A 19,644-nucleotide genomic window follows, 5' to 3' on the forward strand; every position below is an offset into this window, starting at 1 on the left:
CATATCCAATAGGGTGCAGTTATGATGTTCGGACACACCATCACACTATGGTGGTCGAGGCGGTATTAGTTGTGAAAAAATTTCCACAGTGTCTTAATTGTGTGCCAAACTCGTAACTCAGATATTCATCTCTATGATCATATCATAGACATTTTATCATCTTGTCACGACGATCTTCAACTTCACTCTGGAATTACTTAAACCTTTCAATAATTCAGACTTGTGTTTCATCAAGTAAATATACTCAGCATCTACTCAAATCATCTGTGAAATAAGAACATAACGATATCCACTGCGTGCCTCAGCACTCATTGAACTACACACATCAAAATGTATTACTTCCAACAAGTTGCTTTCTTGTTCCATCTTACTGAAGATGAGGCCTTTCAGTCATCTTGCCCATGTGGTATGATTTGCATGTCTCAAGTGATTCAAAATCAAGTGAGTCCAAACGATCCATCTGCATGGAGTTTCTTCATGCATATCTACCAATAGACATGGTTCGCATGTCTCAATCTTTTCAAAAACGAGTGAGTCCAAAGATCCATCAACATGGAGCTTCTTCATGCATTTTATACCAACATGAATCAAATGGCAGTGCCACAAGTATGTGGTACTATCATTACTATCTTATATCTTTTGGCATGAACACGTGTATCACTATGATCGAGATTCAATAAACCATTCATTTTAAGTGCAAGACCATTGAAGGTATTATTCAAATAAACAGAGTAACCATTATTCTCCTTAAATGAATAACCGTATGGCGATAAACATAATCCAATCATGTATATGGTCAACGCAAACACAAAATAACAATTATTTCGGTTTAACACAAATCCCGATGGTAGAGGGAGCGTGTGATGTTTGATCACATCAACCTTGGAAACACTTCCAACATATCGTCATCTCACCTTTAGCTAGTCTTCGTAGCCTTTTATTTCGAGTTACTAACACTTAGCAACCGAACCCCTATTTATTACCCTGGTGCTACTAGGAGTACTAGTAAAGTACACATTAATATAACGTATATCCAAAATACTTCTGTCGAGCTTGCCAGCCTTCTCATCTAACAAGTATATAGGGTAGTTCTGCTTCAGTGACCGTTCCCCTCATTATAGAAGCACTTAGTCTCGGGTTCGGTTCAACCTTGGGTTTCTTCACTAGAGCAGCAACTGATTTGCCGTCTCATGAAGTATCCCTTCTTTCCCTTGCCCTTCTTGAAACTAGTGGTTTAAACATCAACAATTGATGCTCCTACTTGATTTCTACTTTCGTGGTGTCAAACATCGCGAGTTGCTCAAGGATCATCATGTCTATCCCTGATATGTTATAGTTCATCATGAAGCTCCAATAGCTTGGTGGCAGTGACTATGGAGAACCATCACTATCTCATCTGGAAGATTAACTCCCACTCGATTCAAGCGATTGTAGTACTCACACAATCTAAGCACATGCTCAACGATTGAGTTTTTCTCCCTTAGTTTGCAGGCTTAAGAAACTTGTCAGAGGTCTCATACCTCTTGACGTGGGCACTAGTCTGAAATTCCAATTTCAGTCTTTGGAACATCTCATATGTTCTGCGATGTTTCAAAAACGTCTTTGGTGCCACAATTCTAAACCGTTAGTATTATGCACTGAACTATCACGTAGTCATCAAAACATGTATGTCAGATGTTTCCCAACATCTACAGACGATGCTCGAGGTTCAACACACTGAGCGGCGCATTAAGGACATAACCCTTCTGTGCAGCAATGAGGAAAATCCTCAGTTCACGGACCCAGTCCGCATAATTGCTACTGTCAACTCTCAACTAAATTTTCTCTAGGAACATATCTAAAACAGTAGAACTAAAGTGTAAGCTACGACATAATTTGCAAAGACCTTTTGACTATGTTCATGATAATTAAGTTCATCTGGTTATTTAATGAACTCCTACTTAGATAGACATCCATCTAGTCATCTTAGTGATACATGATCCGAGTCAACTAGGCCGTGTCTGATCATCACGTGAGACGGACTAGTCATCATCGGTGAACATCTTCATGTTGATCGTATCTTCTATACGACTCATGTTCGACCTTTTGGTCTTCCGTGTTCCGAGGCCATGTCTGTACATGCTAGGCTCGTCAAGTCAACCTAAGTGTATCGCGTGTGTAAATCTGGCTTACACCCGTTGTATGCGAACGTTAGAACCTATCACACCCGATCATCACGTGGTGCTTCGGAACAACAGACCTTAGCAATGGTGCACAGTTAGGGGGAACACTTTCTTGAAATTTTAACGAGGGATCATCTTATTTATGCTACCATCGTTCTATGCAAATAAGATGTAAACATGACAAACATCACATGAAAATCATAAAGTGACATGATATGGCCAATATCATCTTGCGCCTTTTGATCTCCATCTTCGAGGCGTGACATGATCACCTTCGTCACCGGCATGACACCATGATCTCCATCATTGTGTATTCATGAAGTTGCCTAGCCAACTATTACTTCTACTACTATGGCTAATGGTTAGCAATAAAGTAAAGTAATTACATGGCGTTTTCGTTGACACGCAGGCAATAAATAAATTAAGACAACTCATATGGCTCCTGCCAGTTGTCACACTCATCGACATGCAAGTCGTGATTCCTATTACAAGAACATGATCAATCTCATACATCACATATATCATTCATTACATCCTTTTGGCCATATCACATCACATAGCATACCCTGCAAAAACAAGTTAGACGTCCTCTAATTGTTGTTGCATGTTTTACGTGGCTGCTATGGATTTCTAGCAAGAACGTTTCTTACCTACGCAAAACCACAACGGTGATATGCCAATTTCTATTTACCCTTCATAAGGACCCTTTTCATCGAATCCGATCCGACTAAAATGGGAGAGACAGACACCCGCTAGCCACCTTATGCATCAAGTGCATGTCAGTCGGTGGAACCTGTCTCACGTAAGAGTACGTGTAAGGTCGGTCCGGGCCGCTTCATCCCACAATGCCACCGGATCAAGATAAGACTAGTAACGGTAAGCAAATTGAACAAATCATCGCCCACAACTGCTTTGTGTTCTACTCGTGCATATAATCTACGCATAAACCTAGCTCATGATGCCACTGTTGGGGAACATAGCAATAATTCAAAAATTTCCTACGTGTCACCAAGATCAGTCTAGGAGATACTAGCAACGAGAGAGAGGGAGTACATCTTCATACCCTTGAAGATCGCTAAGCGGAAGCGTTACAAGAACGCGGTTGGTGGAGTCGTACATGCAGCGATTCAGATCACGGTCGATTCCGATCTAAGCACCGAACAACGGGGCCTCCGCGTTCAACACATGTACAGCCCGGTGACGTCTCCCGCGCCTTGATCCAGCAAGGAGAGAGGGAGAGGTTGGGGAAGACTCCGTCCAGCAGCAGCATGACGGCGTGGTGATGGTGGAGGAGCGTGGCATGCCAGCAGGGCTTCGCCAAGCACTGCAAGAGACGAGGAGGGAGAGGGGTAGGGCTGCGCCAAGAGGGAGAGAGACTCGTGTGTTGGGCAGCCCCAAAACCCCCACTATTTATAGGAGGAGGGGAGGAGGGTGTGCCCCCTCTAGGGTTCCCACCCCTAGGAGGGGGGGCGGAAGACCTAGATGGGATGGAGGGGGGAGGCCAAGAGGGGGAGAGGGGGCGCGCCCTAGGGTGGGCCTTAGGCCCATCTACGCCTAGGGTTTCCCCTTTCTCCTTGTAGCTGCGCCTTGGGCCCTGGTGGGAGGCGCACCAGCCCACTCAGAGGCTGGTCCCTTCCCACTCTTGGCCCATGCAAGCCTCCGGGGCTGATGGCCCCTCCCGGTGGACCCCCGGAACCCTCCTGTGGTCCCGGTAGATTACCGGTGACGCCCGAAACACTTCCAGTGGTCAATACCTCACTTCCTATATATTATTCTTTACCTGCGGACCATTCCGGAACTCCTCATGATGTCCGAGATCTCATTCGGGACTCCTAACAACATTCGGTAACCACGTACAAACTTTCCCTATAACCCTAGCGTCATCGGACCTTAAGTGTGTAGACCCTACGGGTTCGGGAATCATGCAGACATGACCGAGACAACTCTCCGGCCAATAACCAACAGCGGGATCTGGATACCCATGTTGCCTCCCACATGTTCCACGATGATCTTATCGGATGAACCACGATGTCGAGGATTCAAGCAATCCCGTATACAATTCCCTTTGTCAATCGGTACGTTACTTGCCCGAGATTCGATCGTCGGTATCCCAAAACCTTGTTCAATCTCGTTACCAGCAAGTCACTTTACTCGTTCCGTAATGCATGATCCCATGACCAACTACTTAGTCACAATGATCTCATTATGATGATGCATTACCGAGTGGGCCCAGAGATACCTCTCCGTCATACGGAGTGACAAATCCCAGTCTCGATTCGTGCCAACCAACAAACACTTTCGAAGATACCTGTAGTGCACCTTTATAGCCACCCATTTACATTGTGACGTTTGGTGCACCCAAAGCATTCCTACGGTATCCGGGAGTTGCACAATCTCATGGTCTAAGGAAATGATACTTGACATTAGAAAAGCTTTAGCAAACGAACTACACGATCTTGTGCTACGCTTAAGATTGGGTCTTGTCCATCACATCATTCTCCTAATGATATGATCCCGTTATCAATGACATCCAATGTCCATGGTCAGGAAACCATGACCATCTATTGATCAATGAGCTAGTCAACTAGAGGCTTACTAGGGACATATTGTGGTCTATGTATTCACACATGTATTACGGTTTCCGGTTAATACAATTATAGCATGAACAATAGACAATTATCATGAACAAGGAAATACAATAATAACCATTTTACTATTGCCTCTAGGGCATATTTCCAACACCTTTTTGGCGAGGGCCCTTCTTGGCCCCTTTGGACGCTTTCTTGGCCGTCTTCTGTGGCACCTCATAAGGTGCTGGAAAAAGCATTTTCGTCAGTATGGGAATTCTTGGTCTTTGGGCAGCGGAGCCGGACAGTTAATCCCCTCCGCTATCTTGATCCAGGCCTGAAATCACGGGTATGAAAGCTTGGGCTTTTTCTCAAAATATGCTAGTAAAGGGTATGACTTGAAAACATTAAAAGAACTTACCGGGTTTGTTGGGGAACGTAGCAATAATTCAAAATTTTCCTACGTGTCACCGAGATGATTCTAGGAGATACTAGCAACGAGAGAGAGGGAGTGCATCTTCATACCCTTGAAGACCGCTAAGCGAAAGCGTTACAAGAACGCGGTTGGTGGAATCGTACACGCAGCGATTCAGATCGCGGTCGGTTCCGATCTAAGCGCCGAACAACGGCGCCTCCGCGTTCAACACACGTACAGCCCGGTGACGTCTCCCGCGCCTTGATCCAGCAAGGAGAGAGGGAGATGTTGGGGAAGACTCCGTCCAGCAGTAGTACGACGGCGTGGTGATGGTGGAGGAGCGTGGCACGTGAGCAGGGCTTCGCCAAGCACTGCAAGAGACGAGGAGGGAGAGGGGTAGGGCTGCGCCAAGAGGGAGAGAGACTCGTGTGTTGGGCAGCCCCAAAACCCCCACTATTTATAGGAGGAGGGGAGGAGGGTGCGCCCCCTCTAGGGTTCCCACCCCTAGGGGGGCGGCAGCCCTAGATGGGATGGAGGGGGGCGGCCAAGAGGGGGAGAGGGGGGCGCGCCCTAGGGTGGGCCTTAGGCCCATCTGCGCCTAGGGTTTCCCCCTTTCTCCTCCTAGCAGCACCTTGGGCCATGGTGGGAGGTGCACTAGCCCACTCAGGGGCTGGTCCCTTCCCATTCTTGGCCCATGCAAGCCTCCGGGGCTTGTGGCCCCTCCCGGTGGACCCCCGGAACCCTCCTGTGGTTCCGGTACATTACCGGTGACGCCCGAAACACTTCCAGTGGTCAAAACCTCACTTCCTATATATTATTATGTACCTCCAGACCATTCCGGAACTCCTCCTGACGTCCGGGATCTCATCCGGGACTCCGAACAACATTCGGTAACCACATACAAACTTTCCCTATAACCCTAGCATCATCGGACCTTAAGTGTGTAGACCCTATGGGTTCAGGAATCATGCAGACATGACCGAGACAACTCTCCGGCCAATAACCAACAGCGGGATCTGGATACCCATGTTGGCTCCCACATGTTCCACAATGATCATATCGGATGAACCACGATGTTGAGGATTCAAGCAATCCCGTATACAATTCCCTTTGTCAATCGGTACGTTACTTGCCCGAGATTCGATCGTTGGTATCCCAATACCTCGTTCAATCTCATTACCAGCATGTCACTTTACTCGTTCCGTAATGCATGATCCCGTGACCAACTACTTAGTCACAATGAGCTCATTATGATGATGCATTACCGAGTGGGCCTAGAGATACCTCTCCGTCATACGGAGTGACAAATCCCAGTCTCGATTTGTGCCAACCCAACAGACACTTTCGGAGATACCTGTAGTGCACCTTTATAGCCACCCAGTTACGTTGTGACGTTTGGTGCACCCAAAGCATTCCTACGGTATCCGGGAGTTGCACAATCTCATGGTCTAAGGAAATGATACTTGACATTAGAAAAGCTTTAGCAAACGAACTACACGATCTTGTGCTACGCTTAAGATTGGGTCTTGTCCATCACATCATTCTCCTAATGATGTGATCCCGTTATCAATGACATCCAATGTCCATGGTCAGGAAACCATGACCATCTATTGATCAACGAGCTAGTCAACTAGAGGCTTACGAGGGACATGTTGTGGTCTATGTATAAACACATGTATTACGGTTTCCGGTTAATACAATTATAGCATGAACAATAGACAATTATCATGAACAAGGAAATACAATAATAACCATTTTACTATTGCCTCTAGGGCATATTTCCAACACCTTTTTGGCGAGGTCCCTTCTTGGCCCCTTTGGCCGCTTTCTTGGCCGTCTTCTGTGGCACCTCATAAGGTGCTGGAAAAAGCCTTTTGTTTCAGTAATGGGAATTCTTGGTCTTTGGGCAGCGGAGCCGGACAGTTAATCCCCTCTGCTATCTTGATCCAGGCCTAAAAACACGGGTAGGAAAGCTTAGGTTTTTTCTCAAAATATGCTAGTAAAGGGTACGCCTTGAAAACATTAACAGAACGTATCGGGTTTGTTGGGGAACGTAGCAATAATTCAAAAATTTCCTACGTGTCACCAAGATCAATCTAGGAGATACTAGCAACGAGAGAGAGGGAGTGCATCTTCATACCCTTGAAGATCGCTAAGCGGAAGTGTTACAAGAACGCGGTTGGTGGAGTCGTACACGCAGCGATTCAGATCGCGGTCGGTTCCGATCTAAGCGCCGAACAACGGCGCCTCCGCGTTCAACACACGTACAGCCCGGTGATGTCTCCCGCGCCTTGATCTAGCAAGGAGAGAGGGAGAGGTTGGGGAAGACTCCGTCTAGCAGCAGCACGACGACGTGGTGATGGTGGAGGAGCATGGCACGCCAGCAGGGCTTTGCCAAGCACTGCAAGAGACGAGGAGGGAGAGGGGAAGGGCTGCGCCAAGAGGGAGAGAGACTCGTGTGTTGGGCAGCCCCAAAACCCCCACTATTTATAGGAGGAGGGGAGGAGGGTGCGCCCCCTCTAGGGTTCCCACCCCTAGGGGGCGGCAGCCCTAGATGGGATGGAGGGGGGCGGCCAAGAAGGGGAGAGGGGGGGCGCGCCCTAGGGTGGGCCTTAGGCCCATCTGCGCCTAGGGTTTCCCCCTTTCTCCTCCTAGCAGCACCTTGGGCCCTGGTGGGAGGCGCACCAGCCCACTCAGGGGCTGGTCCCTTCCCACTCTTGGCCCATGCAAGCCTCCGGGGCTTGTGGCCCCTCCCGGTGGACCCCCGGAACCCTCCTGTGGTCCCGGTACATTACCGGTGACGCCCGAAACACTTCCGGTGGTCAAAATCTCACTTCCTATATATTATTGTAGCGACCAGACCTCAAACGGTCTAATCTCTGTGCTCAGGTGTCATCCCTGGATCAGTAATGCTGACACCACACAGTACTTGAAGGATTTATAACAGAGTAGCAATCACACACTTATTACATCGAGTGTCTCAAAAGAGAACTTATTACAATAAATATGGCTTAAGGCCATCTAATAACGATAAGAATGGAAGGCTTGGAAGATAAGTGAGTCCATCAACTCCAACGGCATCATTGAGTATAGAACAACGACCTAAAAACTCCTTAATCGTCGTCTGAAAAGTCTGCAACATTAACGTTGCAGCCCGAAACGGGTCAGCACATGGAATATGCTGGCAAAAGTAACACATAGGGAGTAATGGAATGAAACAGCTATTCTATATGCATATTTGGCTGGTGGAAAGCTCTATGGTTACAGTTTTGCGGAAAGCCAATTTTTCCCTACTGCAAAGGAATAAATTTATTTAACTATCATGGTAGTTGTTAAACATTGAGAATGGTTGACAACATTCTCAATCCCAATTAAGCATCATCATTAAACAAAACCCAACAAAATTAAATTTTAGAGTAACATGTTGAGATTCACATGATAATCCAGGTACTAGATACTCAAGATGTCCATGACCGGGGACACGGCTAATCATGATTAGTTTATACACTCTACAGAGGTTTGCGCACTTTTCCCCACAAGACTCGATCGCCTCCATTTGTTTTCTCGCACTACATGGTGTTTGAGAAACGGATGATCGAGACATAGTCTTTCAGAAGCGCTAGCACCTTACGATCGGGTAGACCATTACACCTACTTTCCCCTACATCTGCTAGTCTACCACTGTAAGAGTTCGCACAACTTAGTCAACTATGCTAGAGCCCATAATAGCTTGTGGCTGCACACGGAAGTTTCTAGCATGAAAAATCTCATGATCCCTTTGATCCTGGGTGGCGGTCCATAAAAAAAACAGGCAATCCTGGAATACCCAGGTGCCTTAATCCACCCAGATATGTATTTAAGTTGCCACCTTAAGTAAACCATTAATTAACATCTCACATTTGTCATGGATACACTCACCCAATCCACGTCTACTAGCATAGCATGGCATAATAAGCAAACGTAGAAGTAACTCCCAAAGGTTTGATAATAACAGGTAATAGGTTCTACCTCATCTACTTCCCAAACCCACAATTTAATTAGATCCTAATCATGCAAAGTGTGAGGATTGATCTAATGCAATAAAACTAGGTAGTTAGAAAGCATGATCAAAGTGTTACTTGCCTTGCTGATGATCCGGGAAACCTAGCGATTCAAAGTAGCAAGCGGCGCACTCCGGGTACTCTATTGCAAACAAACAAGCATACAATAAGTACTAAACTAATGCACAGGTAAAACTCAAATAAGAGATCTAACCAGAAAGTTCAACTTAAGAACTCCGGTTGACAAAAAGAATCAAATCGAACGAAGCAACAAAGGACAAACGGCAAAAGAAACAGGTTTCGTTTACTATTCTGGATCTAGGGCAATTTTTACAGTGGCAAAAACTTGTTTGAGTTGGTTAAACGGAAAGAGGGTTTCGAGACAAAACTCCAAGCTCTTGAATCGCCTGATTCCGATAAACGAGCGAAAAGTTAGACTAAAACGAAAATCGGATCAGAGATCGCGATCAGAAAAATCGCGGATTTAATCTGAGGAAAAGAAAAAATGGCGAATGTTCGTTAAAATGAACGAATGGACGAACGCTCGCTATTTAAATAAACCGGAAAACCGATCTATTAAAAAAAACCGAAACTAAAAAACAAGCAAAACCGTCGGAAAACCGAACGGTTTTTCGAGAAAAACCAGAGAGTAAAAAAAACTAAACTACCTCCGGTGACTCCGGCAGTGGCGGCGGTCCGGCGGCGGGGCAGCGGGTCCGGCGGGGCGGCGGCGGGCGGCGCGCGGCGCGGCGGCGGCGGGGCGTGGCGGCGGCGGCCGGCTAGGGTTAGGGTTTGGGCGGGGCGGCAGCTTGGGCTTCGGCCAGGGGCGGGGCGCGGCTTATAAGAGGCCCGGCCAGGAGAGTCCTGGCCGGTTATGGCCCAAGGTTGGTTCAGACTCTTTTTTTGAAATAATTACGCTCGGAAGAAAAACAAAAGAAATACTAAATGGACTCCAAAAATCCCGAAATAAATTTTCCCCGGCTTCTAAAATCAAGCCGCATAGGATGAACATTTATTTGGGGCCTAAATGCAATTTTCAAAAACGCGCATTTTTCCTAAATTCAAAACAATGGCAAATAAAACTAAAATAAAATCTTATTTGATTTTTTATTAAATCCTCAATATTTCTTTATTTTGGGAAAGTCATTTTATTCTCTCTCTCATATTTTTATAATAGAAATAATTGAATATAAAATAAATAAAATCAAATGATCCTATTTTCAAAATTTGAGAAAACTCAAATATGAAAATAACGAAATCCCCAACTCTCTCCGAGGGTCCTTGAGTTGCGTGAAATTTCTAGGATCAACCAAAATGCAAAAAATATGATATGCAATGATGATCTAGTGTATAACATTCCAAATTGAAAATTTGGGATGTTACAATTATTCTTTACCTCTGGTCCATTCCGGAACTCCTCGTGACACCCGGGATCTCATCCGGGACTCCGAACAACATTCGGTAACCACGTACAAACTATCCCTATAACCCTAGCGTCATCGCACCTTAAGTGTGTAGACCCTACGGGTTCGGGAATCATGCATGGAGTTTCTTCATGCATATCTACCAATAGACATGGTTCGCATGTCTCAATCTTTTCAAAAACAAGTGAGTCCAAAGATCCATCAACATGGAGCTTCTTCATGCATTTTATACCAACATGACTCAAATGGCAGTGCCACAAGTATGTGGGAGGTGCACCATCCCACTCAGGGGCTGGTCCCTTCCCACTCTTGGCCCATGCAAGCCTCCGGGGCTTGTGGCCCCTCCCGTGGTCCCGGAACATTACCGGTGATGCCCGAAACACTTCCGGTGGTAAAAACCTCACTTCCTATATATTATTCTTTACCTTCGGACCATTCTGGAACTCCTCGTGACGTCCGGGATCTCATCTGGGACTCCGAAAAACATTCGGTAACCACATACAAACTTTCCCTATAACCCTAGCGTCATCGGACCTTAAGTGTGTAGACCCTACGGGTTCGGGAATCATGCAGACATGACTGAGACAACTCTCCGGCCAATAACCAACAGTGGGATCTGGATACCCATGTTGGCTACCACATGTTCCATGATGATCTTATCGAATGAACCACGATGTCGAGGATTCAAGCAATCCCGTATACAATTCCCTTTGTCGATCTGTACGTTACTTGCCCGAGATTCGATCATCGGTATCTCAATACCTTGTTCAATCTCGTTACCAGCAAGTCACTTTACTCGTTCCGTAATGCATGATCCCGTGACCAACTACTTAGTCACAATGAGCTCATTATGATGATGCATTACCGACTGGGCCCAGAGATACCTCTCCGTCATACGGAGTGACAAATCCCAGTCTCGATTCATGCCAACCCAACAAACACTTTCGGAGATACATGTAGTGCACTTTATAGCCACCCAGTTATGTTGTGATGTTTGGTCCACCCAAAGCATTCCTACGGTATCCGGGAGTTGCACAATCTCATGGTCTAAGGAAATGATACTTGACATTAGAAAAGCTTTAGCAAACGAACTACACGATCTTGTGCTACGCTTAAGATTGGGTCTTGTCCATCACATCATTCTCCTAATGATGTGATCCCGTTATCAATGACATCCAATGTCCATGGTCAGGAAACCATGACCATCTATTGATCAACGAGCTAGTCAACTAGAGGCTCACTAGGGACATGTTGTGGTCTATGTATTCACACATGCATTACGGTTTCCGGTTAATAGAATTATAGCATGAACAATAGACAATTATCATGAACAAGGAAATACAATAATAACCATTTTACTATTGCCTCTAGGGCATATTTCCAACAGGGTTAGCCTGGCGTTTTAAGCTAAGCCCACGATCTTTGGTCGTGGGCGGTGGCGTCTCGCCGGCCTTGAAGAGCACTTTCCAGATTTCCTCGTGCGTCGTGCCGAAGAGCTCTAGTAGCGCCTGGTGCTTGGCCGGATCGTACTTCCACAGATAACAAGTCCGGCGTTGGCACGGAAGGACCCAACGAATGAGCATGATCTGGACCACGTTGACAAGCTTGATCTTCCTATCTATCATGTTCTGGACGCACGTCTGGAGCCCAGTCAGCTCGTCTGAGGGACCCCAGGTTAGGCCCCTCTCTTGCCAGGAGGTGAGCCGCATCGAGATTCCGAATCGGAATTTGGGGGCCGCCACCCAGTTGGCGTCACGTGGCTCGGTGATATAGAACCACCCCAATTGCTACCCTTTCACCGTCTCCGCGAATGAGCCTTCGGGCCAGGTAACGTTGGGCATCTTGCCCACCATGGTGCCTCCGCACTCTGCTTGTTGGCTGCTCACCCCCTTCGGCTTCACATGGAAGGTCTTCGGCCATAGGCCTAAATGAGGCGGGATGCGGAGAAAGGCCTCACACACGACAATGAATGCCGTGATGTTGAGAATGAAGTTGGGGGCTAGGTCATGGAAGTCTAGCCCGTAGTAAAACATCAGTCCACAGACGAAGGGGTGAAGAGGGAAGCCCAGCCCATGGACGAAATGCGTGAGAAACACAACCCTCTCGTGGGGCTCTAGAGTAGGGACGATTTGTCCCTTGGCCGGGAGTCAGTGAGCGATCTCCTTGGCCAGATATCTGGCCTCCCGGAGCGCATATCCCTCTTCTTGACGGAGGAGGCCATCCACTTACCCCCAGCTCCGGATCTGGACATCTTCGGAGTGCTTTCTCGGATGAGGGAAAAGCTAAAAGCTTGGGCGCTGGAACTCAGGGACGGAAGGACTGAGGAGGAGCATAGGTGTGGGTGAAGAATGGGAATCCTTATCCCCTTATAAAGGCCATGAATATCAAGCGTCTCCCCACTCGCCTTAGACTCGCCTATTCCCAAGGGACGTGCAAACGGCACGGTTGGGTTCACCCACACCCGTATTGATGAGAATCCCGTAATAAGGGGACACGATCTTTGCTTCGACCAGACGTGCCAATGGCAACCGCGTCTTGAAACACGGTTCAAAATTATGACCGGACAGACGTGATGTCATATTGTAAAAAGCTGTCAGCAGATTAGACTCGTGTAAAAATATATTCTCTCTACGGTTATGTATGGTGTGTGTGACAGGTCTGGATACTATCATCGCAGCCGAAGACTATCTTGAAGTTTGGATAGAAGGAACCCGCCTTGCAATGCCAAAGACAATCTGCGCGTCGGACTCCTCGTCATTGAAGCCAGGTTCAGGGGCTACTGAGGGAGTCCTGGACTAAGGGGTCCTCGGGCGTCCGGCCTATTATCCATGGGCCAGACTGATGGGCTGTGAAGACATGAAGGCTGAAGACTGTACCTATGTCCGGATTGGACTCTCCTTGGCGTGGAAGGCAAGTTTAGCGACCAACTATGAAGATTCCTTCTTATGTAACCGACTCTATGTAACCCTAGATTCCCCTCCCGGTGTCTATATAAACCGAAGGGGTTGGTCCAGAAAGGATATACTCATTACCATAGTCATACAGGCTAGGCTTCTAGGGTTTACGCATTATGATCTCGTGGTAGATCAATTCTTTTAACACTCATATTCATCAAGATCAATCAAGCAAGACATAGGGTATTACCTCCATAGAGAGGGCCCAAACCTGGGTAAACATCGTGTCCCTCGTCTCCTGTTACCATCGATCCTAGACGCACAGTTCGGGACCCCCTACCCGAGATCCGCCGGTTTTGACACCGACAAGGGCTGCCATAGATTTTGGCTTTTCTTGGCCGAGGTTGCGAGCGAGCCATTCATCGCGGATTCTATGTTTGAAGGCTGATAGGGCTTCAGCATCTGGAAAATCGATGATTTGGTTCTTTTTAGTTAAAAACCTACTCCAGAATTTCCTGGCGGACTCTCCGGGCTGTTGAACTATATGGCTTAAGTCATCAGTGTCCGGAGGTCGAACATATGTACCTTGGAAGTTATCGAGGAATGCCTCTTCCAAGTCCTCCCAGCTGCCAATAGAATTTGCAGGCAGACTGTTGAGCCAGTGATGAGCTGTCCCCTTGAGTTTTAAATGGAGGTATTTGATGGCGTGGAGGTCATCGCCGCGGGCCATATGAATGTGGAGAATGAAGTCTTTGATCCACACCGCGGGGTCCGTGGTTCCATCGTATGATTCTATATTCACGGGTTTGAACCCCTCTGGGAATTCATGATTCAGGACCTCATCAATGAAGCAGTGAGGGTGTGCAATGCCTCTATATCGGGCTGTATCGCGACGTAGCTCTGATGGAGTCCGTCTACGGTTTTTAGCCCACGCATGGCTAAGTTTGTCACGTCCGAATAGGTGGCCGTCGTCGCGTGTCGAGGCACGTTCTCGCGACCCGTAGATTGATCTAGTATGTCCTGCTTTATTGTTCAGGTTTTGCCGGAGGTCATATGTATGACCATGGGCTAATTTACCTCTACATGTGTGATGAGGCGGGGCTGGCTGGTGTTCGGCGTGAGTTGCCGTTTTGTGCTGACCACGTGGTGGTCGGTTAGCCACATTATACGATGGAGGTATGTATTCCAGCGCCTCCTCGTCAAATTGAGGTAGCAGTTTGCGCTTTGGGTAGCTTTTGGTTGGGCGCTTGAGGCGGTATTCTTCGGCTTCTAGGACATCGGTCCATTTATCATTGAGCAGATCTAGGTCATCTTGAAGCTGCTGCTGCTTCTTTTTCAGGCTCCTTGCAGTGACGATTAGCTGGCGCTTGAAGCGCTCCTACTCAAGAGGTTCCTCAGGCATGCATGATGAAATCGTCGGTGCCGAGGCTCACCTCATCCTCGGAGAGCGGAAGATAACTTCCGTCCTCTGAGTCTTCGTGCGTGGCCTGCTTACTAGGATTAGCCTGCCCATCTTCTCGTTCATCTTGTTCATTAGCTGTTTCAACGGGATCTTCGTTGTCTTTGGCACCTTCTGGAGTGTTATCTTCTCCTGTGTCGGTGTTGCTGTCTTTACTGCGCCGTGACTTAGAGCGGCGCCGCTGACGCCGGCGCTTGGATTGTATTTCGGAAGGTTTATCCTTAGCTGGATCTTCCTTATCATCGCCGCTGTTCTCCTTTGGTGCATCCACCATGTATACATCGTACGAGGAAGTGTCCGTCCAGCGTCCGGTGAACGGCGGGTTCTAGGCCTCTTCTTCTCCGGCATCATCATCCATACCATCGATGTCCTCGGAGTCGTAATCAAGTGTGTCGGTCAAATCCTCGACCGTGGCTATGAAGTGGGTGGTGGGTGGGAAGCAAAATTCTCCGCCGTCAGCCCTTAGTTCGAACTGGATATAGTTCGGCTGTGAGTCCTCTGCCAAGGACAAGTTCTTTAACGAGTTTAGCACATCAGCCAAAGGCGAGTGCTGGAAGATATCTGCGGTGTTGAACTCAAAGATCGATAAACGATCAAGTTCGGCGTTCGCGGGCTCACGTGGTTCGGAACTTACGGCCGGAGACGAGTCTGGAGTTCTGGTGACAAATACGTCGTGAGATGTTAAGTCTATGTGCGGCTCCAACGCCATGGAATCTGTGGCCTCCGTGGTGGGGTTGATCCTCCCGTCCTTGGATGGCACAGTCTGCTCCGGCTCTAAGGCCAGAGCGGTTACAGGGGCTGTCGGTTCAATATCCGGCGTATCTCGTAGTAGGGGTCCTAAGCTAGGCGTCTTGGAGCGATGGTAACATGGACACGGATTTTACCCAGGTTCGGGCCCTCTTGATGGAGGTAAAACCCTATGTCCTGCTTTTGATTGCATTCATATGGGGATAGTACAGAGTACATGTGTCTACCACGAGATGGTTATGAATATCAGATTGTCTATTGACTAGCCTGGCCTCGGTTTATATATGCACCGTAGGCCTAGGGTTTAGAGGAGTCCTTGTCTTGGGCACCAAGTCTTGTGGAATCTTCCTTGTATGCGGCAGCTGTCCGAACTAGCCCATGAGTATACGGCCATGGGGGTCCTCGGCCCAATCTAACTGACCAGGAGACGATGTGGTGAGTACCCCCTAGTCCAGAACACCGTCAGTAGCCCCCTGAACCAGTCTTCAAGTTGGGGACGCTCCTCGATTCTTCTGAATTGTTCTTTGTCTTCGGTTGTCGGTCTTGAAAACTGGTTCAACAAATCTTCCCATCTTCTATCTTGAGGATTGCCGAGCTAAATCTGAAGATCTCACATGTCGGGTATCCGAGGAGCCCTTGAAGTCTTCGGCCTTTATCAATGCCTTGTTATTTTTGTGCCACACCTTGGGTTTGAAGTTGTTCCCGGGTGGCAGTGTCCACTTGCGTCCGAGCTCCCACACCGGACTGCATTCGAGGTATCTTTTGCAGCCGAGCACCAACGCCGGACCGCTTCCGAGCTCCAACGTCGGAATGTATCCGAGCTCCAACGCCTGACTATATCTAAGTTCCAACGCCAGATTGTATCCAAGCTCCAACGCCGGACTGTATCCGAGCTCCAACGCCGGACTATATCCGAGGTATCATAAATCACCTTGGTTCAAAAAAGTTGAAGGAGTTTAGCCGAGCTTAATGTCGGGAATGCCCTCTATGGAGCCAGCCACTAGCGCCCGAGCTTTATGCCGGACTGCTTCCGAGGTGGTGCACCACCCCGACTGTGGGCCGATTTTTTGTTAGTATTTTTGATTGGTGCAATTTATTCTCTGCCGAGATATATAGCAGGTAGCCCTCAAGGTGTGTATCGGTCTAAAACCCGAGATGCACCTAAAGGATGACATAAGACCGCTGATCCCAGTAGCCGCTGAGACTCAGGTTGATTTGCAAAACCGGCCTGAGGATCAACTCCTAGCTCGGCAGAATACTTCGGGACAAAAAAAGCGGTGTGCAAAGTCCTCAAGACTCAGGTTGGGTGCGGCCGACCAATCCCGAGGATCATAATCTCCTCGAAAGCTATATTGCACTTAAATTTTCTGCACTGGATTACCAACGCAGTAGCCCCCGAGACACTGGTCGGGTGGCAACACTAGATCAGGGGATCGATGTGCCCCTTTAATATTGTTAAATAATGAGTGGGAAGCCCAGTAGCCCCCGAGCCTTAGTGCAGGCATGGGTGGCCGAATTAAGGATCAATATCCATAGTAAAATCACAAATTATGTGTAATGATTCTATGTATCCAAGTACTTTACATCATTAATGCTCGGATCCGCATTGTACAAAACTTTGTTGACCGACCATCGGCTTCCACCTCCTCGGCCAGTAGTTGAGGAGTGTTTGTCCTACTGTATAAATCCTTTATGAGGGCAAAGGTTTACGACAAACAAGGCAATCTGGCCATACGGTTTTATAAACAAAGGTACGCAAAGAGATATGTTATATTACTGTTGAACATAAGAAATGTCTTCCAAAGAAAATAGTCCCGCTATTAGTTCCTTTCTTTGGGTTGTCATGCTAAGCATGATCATGAAACCTCAGCTCTAATGTAAGAGCAAAATATTGAGGATTTAGTTTGAGAGGCCAGTTACTAGCCCCCGGTAGTGTTCGGTGATAGTTGAGGTCAAGCCATAAACACTTCGGCCAATGTTATGAATGGCCCGTCATTTAACACAGTCATCGGATCGCTGACCAGTTTACGCTTATTGTGACAGTCAGTTTTCGGCTTTCTCCACTGAGGTGCTTAACCATGTGAGATGGAAGCACAATCGCAGTGGTTCTCCCTTTGCACACCCAACCGAACAAAGCGGGACGTAGGAGGCAAGCGCAGGAGCCGGGCAACCCAACTATTGACCGAAGACACAATTCGAAACCGATGCATATATAGCAATATCCGAGAATGTTTTTGTCGAATCTCTAAAGGTGTCCGGGGTTGCACTGCGAGACTTGTACTGAAAACACACAAATAGTTTGAAAGTGCCATAAGCTTGGAAAACCAAAAAATGTCAGTAAAAACTTAACGTCCGAACAAGATCAAGTGTCCGGTGCCAATCCAAAAATTGGAAAAAAATTGTGCTTTTGTCGTGCTTTAACATGACACATCCGATCTCAAGACTTCACACGAGTCAGCCTACGGCCTCAAGCTCCTTATCCCAAAGGCGGTGTACTTCTCCGAGGTCAGTTTAGCTAACTAAACTTAAGCAGCTTTCAGAGAGAAGACAGGCTATCCGGCTATTGACCATAAACTCGAGTCAAAAAAGGAGCGGTAGAAAAAGACTTTGCAACGACCAAGAATAAAACCAATGTCGGTTCAATATCCGGCGTATCTCGTAGTAGGGGTCCAAAGTAGGCGTCTTGGAGCGATGGTAACATGGACACGGATTTTACCCAGGTTCAGGCCCTCTTGATGGAGGTAAAACCCTATGTCCTGCTTTTGATTGCATTCATATGGGGATAGTACATAGTACATGTGTCTACCATGAGATGGTAATGAATATCAGATTGTCTATTGACTAGCCTGGCCTCGGTTTATATATGCACCATGGGCCTAGGGTTTAGAGGAGTCCTTGTCTTGGGCGCCAAGTATTGTGGAATCTTCCTTGTATGCGGCAGCTGTCCGAACTGGCCCATGAGTATCGGCCATGGGGGTCCTCGGCCCAATCTAACTGACCGGGAGACGACGTGGTGAGTACCCCCTAGTCCAGGACACCATCAGGGGCGATCTCCTGGATGCGGTCTGATGATAGATTTAGGTCATGATCATCAGGGTGACCGGGGGTGGCAGTCGCGGTATTGAATCTGGCGAAGATCAAGTCTCCACGGATGTCCGCAACGTAGTTCAAGCTCCCAAATCTGACCTGATGGCCAGGGGCGTAGCTATCGATCTGCTCCAGGTGGCCACACGAGTTGGCCCGCAGTGCGAAGCCGCCGTACACGAAGATCTGTCTAGGGAGGAAAGTTTCTCCTTGGACAGCGTCACTATCAACGATTAAAGGGGCCATCGAACCTTTCATCGACGACACAGTGGAACTCTCAATGAAAGCACCAATGTCGGTGTCAAAACCGGCGGATCTCGGGTAGGGGGTCCCGAACTGTGCGTCTAAGGTCAATGGTAACAGGAGACAAGGGACATGATGTTTACCCAGGTTCGGGCCCTCTCTATGGAGGTAATACCCTACGTCCTGCTTGATTGATATTGATGAATACGAGTATTACAAGAGTTGATCTACCTCGAGATCGTAATGGCTAAACCCTAGAGGTCTAGCTTGTATGGCTATGATAATGAAAAATCTTCTTCTCCGGACTAAGTCCTCCGGTTTATATAAGCACCGGGAGGATCTAGGGTTACACAAGGTCGGTTACAAAGAAATGAATCTACATATCCGGTCGCCAAGCTTGCCTTCCACGCCAAGGAGAGTCCTATCCGAACACGGGTACAGTCTTCGGTCTTCGTATCTTCACAGCCCATCAGTCCGGCCCATGGCTAACAGTCCGGACGCCCGAGGACCCCTTAGTCCAGGACTCCCTCACCCACACCCTGTCCGCGAGGGCAGGGGGCGCGCCCCTGCCTCGTGGGCCCCCTGACGTTCCACCGACCTCAACTCCAA

Source organism: Triticum urartu, chromosome 6 (genome assembly GCF_003073215.2).
Source record: "Triticum urartu cultivar G1812 chromosome 6, Tu2.1, whole genome shotgun sequence".
Lineage (NCBI taxonomy): Eukaryota > Viridiplantae > Streptophyta > Magnoliopsida > Poales > Poaceae > Triticum > Triticum urartu.